Source organism: Lolium perenne, chromosome 1 (assembly GCF_019359855.2).
Source record: "Lolium perenne isolate Kyuss_39 chromosome 1, Kyuss_2.0, whole genome shotgun sequence".
NCBI lineage: Eukaryota > Viridiplantae > Streptophyta > Magnoliopsida > Poales > Poaceae > Lolium > Lolium perenne.
The window spans coordinates 120,876,002-120,891,257 of record NC_067244.2 but is presented as its reverse complement, the minus strand read 5'-3'; the positions used below and the strand labels follow the sequence as shown (position 1 = coordinate 120,891,257).

Genomic DNA, 15,256 nt, shown 5'->3' with positions numbered 1-15,256 from the left:
TTTGACAAAAAAGAAGTTGGTTCCCAAATAAGTATAGTATATATATATCAGTGTGTACCACTGTTTTAATGCTGTCCTTCCAGGTCAAGCATCATATAGATCTGTGCAATGACGCGAGCACTGAAAGAAAATCACACTATTAATATGCAGTATCAAAACCCTTCAACATAGGCTTCAAATAGGAAAAATGAGAATAGTGAATTAGTCAGATCGAGTACAAAGAATATCACTGGTATATGAAAAATTGAAACTAAAGATGAGTAATTTAGCTAGAAAAAATGAGAAGAAAAAAGAGCAACCAAAAAAACTGAACCTTAGTACCTATGGGGCATTCCATCAAACAGTTGAGATCTGTGGCACCACCGTTCTCATTTCTCACTGCTCCTTGTGCGGCCATGCCGCTTGCGCCTCATAGCTGCTCCCGTGTGAGAAAAAGAGAGAAATATGTAAAGAGAGAGCATGAGTAGAGACTCACAAACTCGCACAGATAGAGGACACACATTGCCAAAAGATACGGCGCCGCCTCGCCTAGACGTTTGTGTTGTTAGGTGCGTCATCGTCGACGCGGACGTGCTGGCGCCTGGCAGTGAAGGACGGGCTTATTGTTGCCCGTGGAGGAGATGCCGGTGGAGGCAAATCTCCCAGTCTGCACTGGCATCTGCGCCGTCGAGTTCGGGGATGCCATACTCGCCGAGGTCCTCCTCCGATGCCATACTCGCTGAGGTCCTCCTCCGATGCCATACTCGAGAGGAAAAAACGCTGAGACCCTTGCCGCCAGCGACCTTGGAAGGAAGAGGAGGCTTATCACGCCGGTGGAGGCGTCGGTAGGCGCAAGGGTGGAGGCGTCGTTAGGGAGAAGATGGGAGAGGTGAAAGAGGAGGGACAAATCCGCCTGTTGGTTCCAAGCCCGATGCACAGCGGTGAAGTTTAGATTGATTCATTGGAAAGGAAGCACCGCTTTGACCACTAAATCAAGCTACAACCACACCCAGAGGTACCCAGAACAACCCAAAACCAAAGCAGCGGGCAGGAAATAAACTTCTTGTCTCTCAAATAAATATTATGGAGCACCAAAACGACCCCAAGAAAGCACCACGGAATTGCGAAACAATCAAGATACACACGTGTCACAACTGTGTTAATTCTCAAGGAGGCTCAAAATTTTGACAAAAAAGAAGTTGGTTCCCAAATAAGTATAGTATATATATATATATATTATATCTGACCGTATGCATGAAGCAAGTCAAGATCGATCAGTATCTACGATAGCTACATGCATGATATATGCGTGTGAGGTAAACATTGAAACCTGTCTGCATGAGGCAAGCCAGAACCAATCCATCTTGCATGTCTGCATGTGTATGTATGAGACAAATATTGAAGCCTACAACGTTGATGTACATCAGCAGAATCGACCGGCCGGATGAGTGCACCGATGCGAATTGCACTAAGCTGCTAACATCGTTGATTCCCTGGGAGGAAACATCAAGCTGCACGCATGCATGATCGGTAGAGGTTATTCACCTAGGAGCGGCGGCGTGTGGTCTGGGAGCCAGCAACCCCTAAACCTAGATGATCTTTCTTTTTTTTTACTTTGGTAGCCCCAGCTAATGAGATTGAAGGGGTACGGGAGAAATAAATTTATGGCATAGGTGAGTAATTACTTGTAACTCAAATGTTAATTACTTATTTCTAGGATCGATGGTCGTGATTTTCTTATAAATTTAATTGATGGCCAGATGTTTCTGTTTATTGTGGGATTTTCTAGCTAATTCTCTAATTTCTGGTTAGCCCGTAATGTACTTTTAATATATAATAGATAGATTTAATTGATGGCCAGATGTTTCTGTTTATTGTGGGATTTTCTAGCAAATTCTCTAATTTCTGGTTAGCCCGTAATGTACTTTTAATATATAATAGATAGATATCACCTTGGGTACGTAGCGTGACGGGTGAAAGTCCAGCAAGATAAGTCACAAAATAAACTAAATTTTTAGATTTTTAGTTTTTCAAATTTTTATGGATTTTTAGTATATAATAAAAATAAAACACAATAAAAATAAACTAGATAAAAGTAAACTAAACTGAAATAAACTAAGCACAAATAAACTAGACAAGACAAAATAAAATAAAATAAAAATAGAGAGACATGTAAAGTTTACTCCCCAGGTGAACTTATGAGTAGAGCTATGCCTCCCCGGCAACAGCATCACAAAATAGTCTTGATGACCCACAAGTATAGGGGATCACAACAGTCTTCGAGAGAAGTAAAACCCAAATTTATTGATTCAACACAAGGGGAGGTAAAGAAATATTTATAAGCCTTAACAGCGGAGTTGTCAATTCAGCTGCACCTAGAAAAGCACTAGTAACAGGGGTGATGTGAAAGCAGCAGTAATATAAGAGCAATGACAATAGTAACACAGTAGCAGCACATAGGAGATGGCACCGGAAAGTATTCTAGTGCGGAGTTGACTGTAGAGCAATGATGATGACAGAAGGACCGGGGTTCCCAGCTATCTACACTAGTGGTAACTCTCCAAATAACATGTGTTGGGTGAACAAATTATAGTTGTGCAATTGATAATTGTGAGGGCATGACAATGCATGCTATGATAAGATAAAGGTTATTGTAGTATTTAATTGAACATTATAACATAATACATAGATCGTAATCCAACACCAACCTCTTCCACTATTAAGTTGTAAGCAACAGATTATCGCATTAAGCAATGTGTGTAAATTAAACAATATAATCATCCTTAGACAAAATATTGTTGTTTTCTCCCTAGTAGCAACAACACATCAACAATCTTAGAAGTTATTGTCACGGGTTTTGTGTGTTTGATGTCAACAACGGGTATCTATTCATGTGTGTTGATGTAGGCAGGTACATGGTATCATTATATGTACATGGCTGGTGGAATGGTATGTTGTCCTGAAGGCTCTGCTGGTTTTTTTTACTTCAGCCGGAAGTTCCGGCCTCAGCTGGCGGAACTTCCGCCCAGATGCTCCAGGCAGAGGAATCTCAGTTCTGAAGGCTTTGCTGGTTTTTCACTTCAGCCGGAAGTTCCAGCCTCAGTTGGCGGAACTTCCGCCCAGATGCTCCTGGCAGAAGAATCTCTGCGTTTCTCACGATGAAGCTCGGCGGAAGTAGGCCGGAAGTTCCGGTCAGCGGAACTTCCGCCCTACTTCCGGTCAAGTTCCGAAAACATGGTTTTTGTGGCTCAGTATGTCCATTATGGTTTTCACGAAGTTTCGGAAGTAGGCCGGAACTTGGTCGGAACTTCCAGTCACCGGAAGTTCCACCCTAGTTCCGCCCTCGCTCCGGCTTCAGCTGGTCTGGTGCGAAGGCATCCAGCCGGAACTTCCGGCCCGTCTGGCCGGAACTTCCGGTGTTACTGAAAAACGTCCATAACAGTCAGATCTGAAAGGCCCACTCATATAAATAGCCCTCTTCTCCATTGGGACAAGTTGCTCAATCATTGGACCAAAAATCTGCCAAGTTTCATCACCATTAGAGCCACCAACAAGAACACAAGATTCACAAGATCTTCTCCTCCACCGATCCAAACCTCTTGATCTTTGGAGATTTGAAGGAGAAGACCCCGATCTACATCCTCACCGAAGCGATTCTCATTTCCCCATCATATGCTTGAGGGCACTCTTGCTAGTATTCCTATTTGGAATCTCTAGTTGTTTGTTGTTGATGTATTATTGTTGATTGTTGTGTTGTTATAGATTTGGGAGCCTCCAATTTGGTTGTGGATGTGTGCCTCAAGAACCTTGTAAAGACCCGGTTTCCGCCTCGAGGAAATCCCTTAGTGGAAGTGGGCTAGGCCTTCGTGGCGTTGCTCACAGGAGACCTGAGTGAAGCCTTCGTGGCGTTGGTTTGGCTTTCGTAGCAACCACACTCCTCCAAACGTAGACGTACCTTCTTGCAAAGAAATGGAACTACGGGAATCAACTCCGTGTCTACGCGTGCTCCACTCTCGGTTACCTCTATCCTATTCTATCTCCTCTATATTGTGTAGCTATATCTCGCTTAGTTGTTAACCTTGCCATATAGGTAAATTCACATAGTTGCATATCTAGAGAATTTACCTTTGTGTCAAGCCTTAAATTGAAAAAGAACTAAAAATTGGTTAGCACCTATTCACTCCCCCTTCTAGGTGCGGCATACGATCCTTTCAATTGGTATCAGAGCCTCGGCTCTTATTTCGGGCTTAACCGCCTAAGAGTATGTCGGACGATAATGTTACGGAAGGAACCCAAAGCCGGTTTCCATGGATGATCTCAAGTCGATGGAAACATCCTTGAGGTCCTCCATGGAAGCTCAAATGGAAAGCATGAGAAAAATGATTTCCGAGCTTTGCCGCGGGCTCCCGCCGTCATCCCCGTCCTAGAGATTTGGGACAAGAGTGGGTTAGAAAAGGGAGATGCTTCGGGCTTACCCTCCTCTACCTCACCCTTGGAGAGTGATAACTTAGAAACTAATAAACTCCCCACTACTTCTCCTAGAGCAACAAGTGATGGTGGAAGCTACCATAATGTGCCTCCATCTTTCCTCTCCCCCGACATTCCGGTTCCCCATCCTCATATAAACACTAGGGGCAATCCACCTAAGTTTAATGATAAAGATTTCGATACATGACAATTTGAGTTTCGCTCTCATGTTCGCAGTGCCTCCAATGAACTTTGGAGAATCATCCTGGAAGGGTTCAAGCCTTACAACCCCAACAAGTTGACTAGAAGAGAAGCGATTGACAATCAACTCAATGACATTGCCTTGCACATGATTCAAACTAGTGTGGGGACAAAGGAATTGTCTCGGGTTCGGAATTTCACCACCGCCAAGGAAGCTTGGGATGGTTTGGCCGCTAGTTGCTTGGGAAGTGATAGCATTAGAAGGAACAAGTATAATTCCCTTCAGAAACAAGCCGAAGGATTCATGAGGCTACCGGATGAAGATAATGAAGTCATGTATAGAAGACTTATCACCGTTGCCGACTCTTTCCGGAATGTGGGTGCCAAACACATTGATGACTCTTGGATCAAGGATAAGTATATTGATTGCATGATGTTGTTTGAACCCATTGATGTGAAGACTCTAGTTGGGAGAGAATGCTTTTCCTTTCTCACTTCTCAACAAGCGGTGCACGAGTTGAAAGCTCTCAAGGTGCTTGAGCAAAACTCTCATGATTCTCGGAATCGAGCTATTGGGATGTCAAAAGGGGCCAACCTTGCCTTGGTGGTCAATTCCATTGAAGAAGTGAACCATCAAGAACCATATAGGTCATCTTGGAGTATGTCCTATCCGGATGATTTGGAATACCACTACAATGACCACATGGCATTCCATGCAAAGACCTTTTGGGTTGATCCAACCAAGGCCAAGGAAGACAATATCAAGAGAAACAACTCTAGTGGGTTCAAGGGTTTGGGTCAAAAAACAAGAACTTGCTACAATTGTGGTGACAAGAACCATTTCATCGCCCAATGCCCCTATGAGCATAGGGAAACTCGTGGTGGTAGGCTCATTCCCAAGGACAAGAGCAAAGTGTCAAAGGCTCCCAACAAGAAATTCTACAACAAGGGTAAGAAGGATGATACATCTCCAACGTATCTATAATTTCTTATGTTCCATGCTAGTTTTATGACAATACCTACATGTTTTATTCACACTTTATAATGTTTTTATGCATTTTCTGGGACTAACCTATTAACAAGATGCCACAGTGCCAGTTCCTATTTTCTGCTGTTTTTTATTTCAGAAAAGTTGTTTTACAAATATTCTCGAAATTGGATGAAACAAAAGCCCACGGCCCTATTTTCCACGGAGTGTTCCAGAAGACCGAAGAGGAGTCGAGGAAGGCCAGCAGGGGGCCCTCCCCATATTGCGGCGCAGGGGGCCCCACTGTCGCGCCGTGACGTGGGGAGGGAGCCCCCTGGCTCCCGCGACGCTGCCCATTCGCCTATTTATTCCTTCGTCCACGAAAACCCTAGGACCGAGTGTCGAGGGTACTCCTCAGCAATGCCCTTCGATTGGGGCTTAGGGTTGATGGAATCCTGTAGGCTGACACGAGACATCGGTTCACAGACAAGCGGGGAGAGCGATTTACCCAGGTTCGGGGCCCTCGATGAGGTAAAACCCTTACGTCCTGCCTGTCTGATCTTGATTATGAAAATATTGGGTTACAATGGGGTGCCGAAGGGTTCGGCTGAGATCTCGTCGAGAGGCTAAGTGCTGCGACGACCTAGCTCTGGACTTCTGGTGGCTAAGATTGCTATGATTGATCGTGTCCCTCGGCAGCCCCTCTCCTGGCCTTTATATAGGAGGCCAGGTCTCAAGAGGTCTAACCGAGTACGACTAGGTTTACAGTAGTCCTAGCTCTAAACTTTCCTTGTTCGGCTCCTTCCTTGTCTTGTCCGCCAAGGAATCTTCTGCTGCGCCATCCAAGTGGCCCGCCTTGCCTTCGAGTGCCTTCATGGGCCTCCAACTAGATTGTACAGGATAGGGCAATGTCGGTTACCCGAAGGGTAATGCCCACGTCACCGAGAGCCAAAATACCAGAACAGTTCCAGAGACGCCGCCGCCGTCAACCCTAACTCGGGGGGTTCAGAAGATCTCCTCCGGCACCCTGCCGAAGAGGGGAATCATCACCGGAGGGCTCTACATCACCATGCCCGCCTCCGGACTGATGCGTGAGTAGTTCATCATTGGACTACGGGTCCATAGCAGTAGCTAGATGGTTGTATTATCCTATTGTGCCATCATGTGTAGATCTTGTGAGCTGCCTATCATGATCAAGATCATCTTATTGTAATGCTACATGTTGTGTTTGTTGGGATCCGATGAATATGGAATACTATGTAAAGTTGATTATAGATCTATCTTATATGTGTTGTTTATGATCTTGCATGCTCTCCTTTGCTAGTAGAGGCTCTGGCCAAGTTGATACTTGTGACTCCAAGAGGGGGTATTTATGCTAGATAGTGGGTTCATGTCTCCATTGAATGCAGGACGGATGTGAGAAAGTTCTAAGGTTGTGGATGTGCTCTTGCCACTAGGGATAAAACATCAATGCTTTGTCTAAGGATATTTGTATTGTTTACATTACGCACAGTACTTAATGCAATTGTCTGTTGCTTGTAACTTAATACTGGAAGGGGTGCGGATGCTAACCCGAAGGTGGACTTTTTAGGCATAGATGCATGTTGGATGGCGGTCTATGTTCTTTGTCGTAATGCCCTAAGTAAATCTCATAGTAGTCATCATGATATGTATGTGCATTGTTATGCCTTCTCTATTTGTCAATTGCCCAACTGTAATTTTTTTACCCAACATGTTATTTATCTTATTGGAGAGACACCACTAGTGAACTATGGACCCAGATCCATTCTTTTACATCTGAAATACAACCTACTGCAATCATTGTTCTCTTTTGTTTTCTGCAAGCAAACATCATTTTCCACACCATACGTTTAATCCTTTGTTTTCAGCATGCCGGTGAGATTGACAACCTCATTGTTAAGTTGGGGCAAAGTAGTTTGATTGTGTTGTGCAGGTTCCACGTTGGCACCGGAATCCCTGGTGTTGCGCCGCACTACACTCCTTCACCAACAACCTTCACATGATCTTCATCTCCTACTGGTTCGATAACCTTGGTTTCTTACTGAGGGAAAACTCACTGATGTACTCATCATACATTCCTTTTGGGGTTCCCAACGGACGCGTGCTTTACCGTCACAAGCAGCTACTTTTCTGGCGCCGTTGCTGGGGAGATCAAGACACGCTGCAAGGGGAGTCTCTCACACCCAATCTCTTTACTTTGTTTATTGTCTTGCTTTATTTTATTTTCTGTCTTGTTTGCTTTCTTTATATCAAAAACATAAAAAAATTAGTTACTCGCATTTACTTTATTTATCGGTTTACCCTTGTTTATTTCATCATGCTTCTCCCTAAGTTCACTTTGAAAGATATATCGGTAGGGAGTGGGTCTATCATTGGAAGAGATAATATAGAAGAATTTTTCAATCATGTTAGTAAGGTTAAAGATTTTGATGATAGATCCTTGGTAGAACTTGCTCCTAATTATGAAATTGCTACTGCCTCTTTAGTGCACATGTTGGAAGCTAGATTTGTTAATCTTAATCCTATAATGCAACATATGTTTCTTACACTCCGTGATATGGAAGAAGGAGAGAAGAAATATTTTGTTTTAGAAACCCTCCATAAAGAATTTGGTGATGTAGCTAGTGTAGCTAGGAAAGTCGTTATTCAACATAAGATGCTTGGCTTTTATATCAATGTTGCAAATACCCTTGAAAGGATGGAAAAAGATTGGCTAAAGTACACCAATGAAGCCAATTGTGAGGGGGAGACTAAAGTACCAATACCTTATAAGCTCATAGGAATGCATGAGGCACTAGAAAAGAATTTTGATTGGATTGTTCCTGAAAATTTATTTGAGGAGGATAGTGAGCCTAAAAGTAATGAAAGAGGAGCTTCTGAAACTTACATAGATAAGATACAATGCATCGTTGAGAAAACTCCCAACTCCTCTGTTGATGCTTCTTCTCTTGATGTTACTTGATTTTCACTTTCTGCGCCTAGCTGAAAGGCGTTAAAGAAAATCGCTTATGGGAGACAACCCATCATTTTATTTCTGCAATTTTTGTTTTATATTTGATTCAAGGTGTTTGCTACTACTCTAGCAATACCTTTGTATCTTTATTTTCTTGCATTGTTTTGCCAAGTAAAGTCTTTGATAGAAAGTTGATACTAGATTTGGATTTCTGCGCAGAAACAGATTTTTAGCTGTCACGGTTTTGAGCTTTTCTCTCTGCAGAAAAATCGTAAAATCCTGAAAAAAATTCACGAGTAATCCTCAGATATGTACGCAACTTTCATTCAACTGGATCTTTTCAATCTGAGCATGTTAAGTGCCTCGAAAAAATTCGTCTTTACGGACTATTCTGTTTTTGACAGATTCTGCCTTTTATTTCGCATTGCCTCTTTTGCTGTGTTTGAGTGGATTTCTTTGCTCCATTAAATTTTAGTAGCCTGGGGTAATGTCCAGAAGTGTTGGGAATGATTGTGTCCTTGTTGAACATGTGAATTTTTTATTATGCACTAACCCTCTAATGAGATTGCTTTGAGTTTGGTGTGAAGGAAGTTTTCAAGGATCAAGAGAGGAGGATGATATAATATGATCAAGAAGAGTGAAAAGTCTAAGCTTGGGGATGCCCCCGTGGTTCATCCCTGCATATTTCAAGAAGATTCAAGCGTCTAAGCTTGGGGATGCCCAAGGCATCCCCTTCTTCATCAAACTTATCAGGTCACCTCTAGTGAAACTATATTTTAATTCTGTCACATCTTATGTGCTTTACTTGGAGCGTCCGTGTGCTTTTATTTTCGTTTTGTTATTTTAGTTTTCTGAATAAATCGGATCCTAACATGCTTGTGTGGGAGAGAGACACGCTCCGCTTTTTCATTTGAACACTTGTGTTCTTCGTTTTATTTTTCATGTTCATGGCGAAAGCTGAAAGCCGCATCACTTATTGTTATTTGGTTGGAAACAGAAAATGCTTCATGTGGTAATTGGTATATTGTCTTGAATAATTTGATACTTGGCAATTGTTTTGAGCTCTCAAGTAGATCATGTTTAAGCTCTTGCATCATGTAGTTTAAACCTATTAGTGGAGAACTACCGTAGAGCTTGTTGAAATTTGGTTTGCATGATTGGTCTCTCTAAGGTCTAGATATTTTCCGGTAAAAGTGTTTGAGCAACAAGGAAGACAGTGTAGAGTCTTATAATGCTTGCAATATGTTCTTATGTAAGTTTTGCTGTACCGGTTTATACTTGTGTTTGCTTCAAACAACCTTGCTAGCCAAAGCCTTGTACTGAGAGGGAATGCTTCTCGTGCATCCAAAACCTTGAGCCAAAACCTACGCCATTTGTGTCCACCATAACTACCTACTATGTGGTATTTTTCTGCCATTCCAAGTAAATACTTCATGTGCTACCTTTAAACAATTCAAAACTTTATTACTCATTATTTGTGTCAATGTTTCATAGCTCATGAGGAAGTATGTGGTGTTTTATCTTTCAATCTTGTTGGGCCGACTTTCACCAATGGACTAGTGGCATATACATCCGCTTATCCAATAATTTTGCAAAAAGAGCTGGCAACGGGGTGCCCAGCCCCAATTAATTAACTTTCAGTAATAATTCTCTTCACATGTTTTGCCCTGATTTATCAGTAAGCAACTTAATTTTGCAATAGACACTCCTCCATGGTATGTGAAATGTTGGAAGGCACCCGAGGATTCGGTTAGCCATGGCTTGTGAAAGCAAAAGGTTTGGAGGAGTGTCATCTATAAATAAAACTAAAATACATGTGTAAACAAAAGAGAAGAGGAATGATCTATCTTGCTGGTAGAGATAACGTCCTTCATGGGAGCCGCTCTTTGAAAGTCTGTTTGACAAGAGGGTTAGAGTGCCCACTACCATTCGTTGACAACAACAAACACCTCTCAAAACTTTATTTGTATGCTCTCTATATGATTTCAAAACTTGAAAAGCTCTAGCACATGATTTAATCCCTGCTTCCCTCTGCGAAGAGCCTTTATTTTACTTTATGTTGAGTCAGTTTACCTACTTCTTTCTATCTTAGAAGCAAACACTTGTGTCAACTGTGTGTATTGATTCTTACATGCTTTCTTATTGCACTTATTATATTACTTTGTGTTGACAATTATCCATAAGATATGCATGGTGAAAGTTGAAGGCAATTGCTGAAACTTAAATCTTCCTTTGTGTTGCTTCAAAACCTTTTATTAAGAATCTATTGCTTTATGAGTTAACTCTTATGCAAGACTTTTTGATGCTTGTCTTGAAAGTACTATTCATGAAAAGTTTTTGCTATATGATTCAGTTGTTTAGTCATTATCTTCTTTTTAGCAAACTATAGACCATTGCATTGAGTCACTTCATTCATCTCATATGCTTTACAATAGTATTGATCAAGATTATGTTGGTAGCATGTCACTTCAGAAATTATTCTTTTTATCGTTTACCTACTCGAGGGCGAGTAGGAACTAAGCTTGGGGATGCTTGATACGTCTCCAACGTATCTATAATTTCTTATGTTCCATGCTAGTTTTATGACAATACCTACATATTTTATTCACACTTTATAATGTTTTAATGCATTTTCTGGGACTAACCTATTAACAAGATGCCACAGTGCCAGTTCCTGTTTTCTGCTGTTTTTGATTTCAGAAAAGTTGTTTTACAAATATTCTCGGAATTGGACGAAACAAAAGCCCACGGCCCTATTTTCCACGGAGTGTTCCAGAAGACCGAAGAGGAGTCGAGGAAGGCCAGCAGGGGGCCCTCCCCATATGGCGGCGCGGGGGGCCCCACTGCCGCGCCGTGACGTGGGGAGGGAGCCCCTGGCTCCCCCGACGCTGCCCCTTCGCCTATTTATTCCTTCGTCCCCGAAAACCCTAGGACCGAGAGCCAAAATACCAGAACAGTTCCAGAGACGCCGCCGCCGTCAACCCTAACTCGGGGGGTTCAGAAGATCTCCTCCGGCACCCTGCCGGAGAGGGGAATCATCACCGGAGGGCTCTACATCACCATGCCCGCCTCCTGACTGGTGCGTGAGTAGTTCATCCTTGGACTACGGGTCCATAGCAGTAGCTAGATGGTTGTCTTCTCCTATTGTGCCATCATGTTTAGATCTTGTGAGATGCCTATCATGATCAAGATCATCTTATTGTAACGCTACATGTTGTGTTTGTTGGGATCCGATGAATATGGAATACTATGTCAAGTTGATTATAGATCTATCTTATATGTGTTGTTTATGATCTTGCATGCTCTCTGTTGCTAGTAGAGGCTCTGGCCAAGTTGATACTTGTGACTCCAAGAGGGGGTATTTATGCTAGATAGTGGGTTCATGTCTCCATTGAATCTGGGACAGTGACAGAAAGTTCTAAGGTTGTGGATGTGTTGTTGCCACTAGGGATAAAACATCAATGCTTTGTCTAAGGATATTTGTATTGTTTACATTACGCACAATACTTAATGCAATTGTCTGTTGCTTGCAACTTAATACTGGAAGGGGTGCGGATGCTAACCCGAAGGTGGACTTTTTAGGCATAGATGCATGCTGGATGGCAGTCTATGTTCTTTGTCGTAATGCCCTAAGTAAATCTCATAGTATTCATCATGATATGTATGTGCATTGTTATGCCTTCTCTATTTGTCAATTGCCCAACTGTAATTTGTTTACCCAACATGTTATTTATCTTATTGGAGAGACACCACTAGTGAACTGTGGACCCCGGTCCATTCTTTTACATCTGAAATACAGCCCACTGCAATCATTGTTCTCTTTTGTTTTCTACAAGCAAACATCATTTTCCACACCATACGTTTAATCCTTTGTTTTCAGCAAGCCGGTGAGATTGACAACCTCACTGTTAAGTTGGGGGCAAATTAGTTTGATTGTGTTGTGCAGGTTCCACGTTGGCACCGGAATCCCTAGTGTTGCGCCGCACTACACTCCTTCACCAACAACCTTCACGTGATCTTCATCTCCTACTGGTTCGATAACCTTGGTTTCTTACTGAGGGAAAACTCGCTGCTGTACTCATCATACCTTCCTCTTGGGGTTCCCAACGGACGTGTGCTTTACCGTCACAAGCAAAGGACAAGAGGTCTTCAAGGATTGTGCTAATGACAAAGGAAGAGTATTCTTCCGATGAAGTTGAGAGTAGTAGTGATGAAGAAGAAACCTCAAAGGAAGTGGCCTCCATTACCACCACCAATATTCCCTCTTCATCTCTGTTTGAATCTCCCAATGAGAACCCTCACATCAAGAATGCACATTGCTTCATGGATAGGTCCTCCTTGGACACATCTATTGTGCTATCAACTCAAGAAGAATATACCTCCGGAGATGATGATGATGAAGATGATGATGAAACTTTGAATGGATTGGTTGCTCTTGCTTGTCTCTCCTCCGACTCTTCATCACCAAATGAATCCCCCAATGAAGATATTCACTTGGAGGAAGAAAGTTGCCTCATGGCTAAATCTTCCGAGGTATCATCCTCTAACCCTTCTATGTCTATCATATCAAATGACCTAGGGGTTGATCATGCTAGTCTAAAAGTGAAACAAGAAATGCTTGAGTTTGACGAGTTCATTCTTAACTTGAAGGGTGACACTAAAAATCATGTCTCTAATCTCATGGTTCGACTAGCACAACTAGATGATACCCTTGAGAAAAATGTCAAATAGAGAGAGAGGACTCTCTTGAAATCTATGCTCTTAAAAATGCCCTTGAGGAAGGACAAGAAACTATAGCCTCTCTTGAAGAGAAGCTAGAAATTCTTGAAGATCCTCAAGATGAAATTAATAAGCTTACTAAAGAAAGAGATCTTGCTAGAGCTAAAGCAAAAGTGCTTAAAAAGGAAAAAGCCAAATTTGGTGTTGAGCATGAGAAACTTGTGAAGGATCTAGATGATCTTGACAAGGCTCATAAAGCCTTGAAGAGTGAACACTCACTCCTCTCCAAGTCTCATGAGGAACTCCAAATTAAGCTTGCTAAATATGATGTGCCTAGTTCATCTACCTCTACTTGTGATCATGCAAACATTATTGAGGAAAATGCTAGATTAAAGGATGAACTTGCTAAGGCCTCCTCTCCCCAAAGTAAACTTTCTTTGGATGACCTTTTGAGTAAGCAAAGGTCAAACAATGGGAAGGAGGGCCTTGGCTATAAGGCCAAGGCAAAGAATGCAAACAAGAAGAAAACCAAGCCCGCACAAAAGAAAGTTATAACTAATGATGAAGCCCCTAAGGTCAACATCATTAATGATGATGATGCGGGAATTGCTAATCCTAACTATGTTTTATTTAAAGATTATTATGGTGATGTTTATGCAAAATATGTTGGTCCATATGATGGTTATATTGCTTGGTCTATTTGGGTCCCAAAGACCCTTGTTGCTAACAAAAGAGGACCCATTGAAAAAATGGGTACCTAAATACAAGAATTGATCTCATGTAGGACTATGCCGCCGGAGGGTCAAAATGGTTACTTGATAGTGGATGTACAAGTCATATGACCGGCAAGAACCTCGTCAAGGAGTTGAGGCCCAACATAGATCATATCACCGTCTCCTTTGGCGATAATTCTACATCCGAGGAATTGGGTTTTGGCAAGGTTGTGGTTGCACAGAACATTACTCTTGTGGATGTCATGCTTGTCAAAACCCTTGGTTGCAATTTGCTTTCCGTTTCCTCCCTTGGCAAGATGGGTTTCGCCGTCTTTATTGATAATGATATTGTGGTCCTCTTGTGGAGCAAGACTCTAAAAGTCGCTTTCGTTGGGTATCGCGAACATAACTTGTATGTGGTGGACTTTTCGGGGGCCACCACGACAAGTGCGATGTGCCTATTCGGAAAGGCGGATGTGGGTTGGTTGTGGCATCGCCGCTTGGCCCATGTCAACATGAGAACTTTGCAAAGTCTTCACAAGGAGAGCCATATTGTGGAACTAATGGAAAATGTGTCTTTTGCCAAAGATCGTGTTTGTAGGGCTTGTGTTGAAGGCAAAATGCATGAATCTCCACATCCAAGCAAGACTATCATCTCTTCCAAGAGGATCTTGGAGCTCCTTCATGTGGATCTTTTTGGTCCCATTACTCATGCAAGTCTTGGTGCGAAGAAACATTGATTGGGTCTACTTTCTCAAAAAGAAAGATGAGACTCAACAAATCTTCATTGACTTTGCCACCGAGGTGCAACGCCAACACAACCTCGTTATTATGGCAATAAGAAGTTACAACGGCTCCGAGTTCAAGAACTATACACTCAATGATTTTCTTAGTGATGAGGGGATTCGACATCAATATTCCGCTGCATACACCCCTCAACAAAATGGTGTTGCGGAGAGGAAGAACCGGACTCTTATGGATATGGCAAGATCTATGATGGCGGAGTATAAATCCCGCTATAACTTTTGGGCCAAAGCCATCTCCACCGCTTGACACTCTTCTAACCGGATCTATCTCCGCAAGGTCTTGAAAAAGACTCCATATGAAATACTCACTGGGAACAAGCCTAATATCTCATACTTCAAGGTGTTCGGGTGTAAGTGTTTCTACAAAATCAAAGGAGTTCGTTTATCTAAATTTGCTCCTAAAGCTTTGGAGGGTATATTTGTTGGTTAC

At 42.3% G+C, this 15,256-nt stretch overlaps 1 long non-coding RNA gene across 1 annotated transcript; it reads right to left on the bottom strand.

Moving 5' to 3' along the window:
* Window positions 1-54: 54 nt before the first annotated feature.
* LOC139831027 (uncharacterized) lies at window positions 55-925 on the bottom strand. Its single transcript, XR_011745018.1, has 3 exons — window positions 501-925; window positions 322-415; window positions 55-120 (listed from the first exon to the last, which is right to left on the bottom strand). It is a non-coding gene; the product is annotated as an uncharacterized lncRNA (long non-coding RNA).
* Window positions 926-15,256: the final 14,331 nt, after the last annotated feature.